This window comes from Prionailurus viverrinus, chromosome A3 (assembly GCF_022837055.1).
Source record: "Prionailurus viverrinus isolate Anna chromosome A3, UM_Priviv_1.0, whole genome shotgun sequence".
Taxonomy (NCBI): domain Eukaryota; kingdom Metazoa; phylum Chordata; class Mammalia; order Carnivora; family Felidae; genus Prionailurus; species Prionailurus viverrinus.
The window spans coordinates 21470972-21473869 of NC_062563.1; positions in this window are offsets into that span (position 1 = coordinate 21470972).

Here is a 2898-nt window from a genome sequence, read left to right on the forward strand (position 1 = left end):
CCTGGATTCCCAGTGGAGTGGCCCAGGCCGGGTCCGGCTCCCATATAGCAGGAGGGCTGGGGCAGGGGTGGCTCCCGAGTGGGGGCGGGTTCCTGGGATCCGGTTCTGGGCAACGGGAATGGGAGGTACAGAGACTGGAACCGGCTTGCAACATTGCTGGGGTCATGGGTCATGCTTAGAAGGTGGTTGCTGCTGTCCCGGGTCAGAGGTTGGGTTGGCCTGACCCTGGGTGACAATCTCCGTCCACCCTTCCCACAGAAAGACCCCACATGCATTGCTAGGAAGGCCCGATGTTACGGACTAGGAAACCGAGGCTCAGAGAGGCCACGTCCGTCCCTCAAGGTCACACACCTGACAGGTAGCGGAGCTGGGAGTCCGAGCCAGGTCGGGCACCACCCAAATGCTTTCCTCTCGTTTTATTTTTTATTTTATTTTTTTTTTATAATTTTTTTTTTCAACGTTTATTTATTTTTGGGACAGAGAGAGACAGAGCATGAACGGGGGAGGGGCAGAGAGAGAGGGAGACACAGAATCGGAAACTGGCTCCAGGCTCTGAGCCATCAGCCCAGAGCCCGACGCGGGGCTCGAACTCCCGGACCGCGAGATCGTGACCTGGCTGAAGTCGGATGCTTAACCGACTGCGCCACCCAGGCGCCCCCTTTCCTCTCGTTTTAAATAAACAGGGTTGAGTATGAAGAAATCTTTCCCCCACGCCCCCATGGAAAAATGGGCTTTCTCAAACCTTGCTGGTGGTAAAATTTTCTGGAAGGCAACTTGGCAAATCTCTAAACACTTGCATTCCCGGTAACCCGCAGTGCCACCTCCGGAACGTAAGTACATAATCAAAGTCAGCGTGAAATATGTCACCGCAACAAAATGCTCATTGCTCTGCGGCATGAAACAGGCAAGGGAGCAGTGGACCCAATCCGGAGTGTCCAACAAAAGGGGATTGGCCAAATTAGTTATCATACATTGAAAGTAATGCCTCCCTTGAATGTATCATAAGTGTATTTCTTGATTCCGTATATTTATTTCTTGATGCAGAAAGATGCTCAGGAGGGACAGTTTCCAATGACACGACAGAGTGAGGTCCTGTTCCCACGTTTGCCGGTCTGGAAAATGTTTAGCAAGGAGTTTTGAGGAATTGTCTCTGTTTGGGTGGGCAGGGTTTTGCGTGTTTTGAAAATCTTTTTGTTTGTGGATATTCAAAATTTTTATTGTCTTGGGGATACATTGCATCCGCAGTAAGTAAAGGTCATAACATTTCATTTTGGAGAACAAAATTTATAGTAGGGATTGTGCTTGATACCTAAGGATCCTCCCCCCGCCCCCACCCCACGGATCCTATATTTGTGAGTTTTGTTCTGCTTCCGCTTCCAGGAAGCCTTCCCTGATCACCCCCACGTTTCCCTGGATTAGAGAGAGGTCCTCCTCTGAGGTCCCAGAATATCTGCACCTCCTCCCTCATAGCATTAACCACTCTCTGCTTCTTGGTAATTGTGGTCCTTTAAAAATATGTCCACAAATTCTTTTATACACGCCATCAAAACGTGGAGTCTCTATATCCTCCCCTTGACCCTGGGCGGGTCTCTGCGACCGCCTCAACAGATCGAATGTGGTGGGAGGAACAGTTTCTTCCCAATGGGTCATAAACGGCACTGGCATCGGGGTTCGGATCAGACTTTCCTGCGATGAGCACAGAGGAAGCCTCCAGCCCAGGCCTCTCGGCTCCTCTGTCCCCTGTGCCCCAGCCTGGGTGCTCCTGAGGGCAGGGCCGAGGCTTCCGAATCCCTGAGCCCTGCAGCCTGGGGCGGGGCGGGGCAGGGACGAGAGGCTGCGAGCTCCTGCCTTGTGCGGGACACTGCGCGGGTCGTGTGCACCTGTCGGCCCTCTAGCGCGGGTGTCTCAGTCTTACTTCAGTGGAAAGATCCGAGTCTCAGAGAGGTGAGGTGATTTTGGCCACAGTCAGCCGCCGGGGGTTCGAACCCAGATCTGTGGGCGCCATTCCAATACGATGGTCAAGGAAGGCTTCTCTGAGGTGACGTGTTGAGCCGAGCCCCCAAGGATGAGAGAGGGCCAGGCTTCTGGAAGAGCCGGTTCAGGCTGAGCAGAGAGCGAAGAAGCAAGCAGCCTGCCAGCAAGGGCTCCCCCACGTGCCAGGGGGCCCTGCTTCCGGGACTCAGCCTGTGGTGGTGGGGTGGGGTCCTGGGCCGGGAGCTGGGAACCCGGGTTCTGACGTGGCTCAGCTCCTGCCTGGCGTGACCCACGGCAAGCCTGAAGTCCGCGTCCTCCTGGTGCATCAGTTTGCCTCTGTAAAAGGACAGAGACAGAACGGGTGACTCCCATGTGGAGTAGGGGGGGACAGTCTGGAGAGTGGGGACCTCCTGGGGACACAGGTGTCACTCCTTCTATGGCAGGAGTCTGAGGATGTCCCGGGCTGGGGGCCGTCTGCAGAAGTGGGAATTCCCACAGCAGTGACCCTTGGACCTTAGACCTGCCCAGCCAGCCACATGCCCCACGGTCCCGGGCCAGGCCTCCACCCCCATGGGTTCCCACCCCCCGCTCCAGGTCCCTGCTGGTGACCCAGAACCCATCAGAGGCTCCTGCGGCCAGCGTGATTCCAACACTGCTCAGATGCCCCGGGCCTTTCTTCTCCCAGGCCGTCCATCCGCTTCCGTGACAGTGATGGGTGCCACTGAGCTCCTGCCACTGCTAAGTCCCACAGCAGTGAGAGCGCCCTCCCTTCTCGTAAGGACAGGTTGAAAGAGTTTGGAAAACCCAGCATTTGGAAACCGCAGTGCCTGGAGACTGAGCAGCACATAGCGGGTCATTGTTGAAAGAGGGAACGAACAGGAAGCAGGAAGCAGCATAATGGTTAGGGGTGTGGCCTCTGGCTCC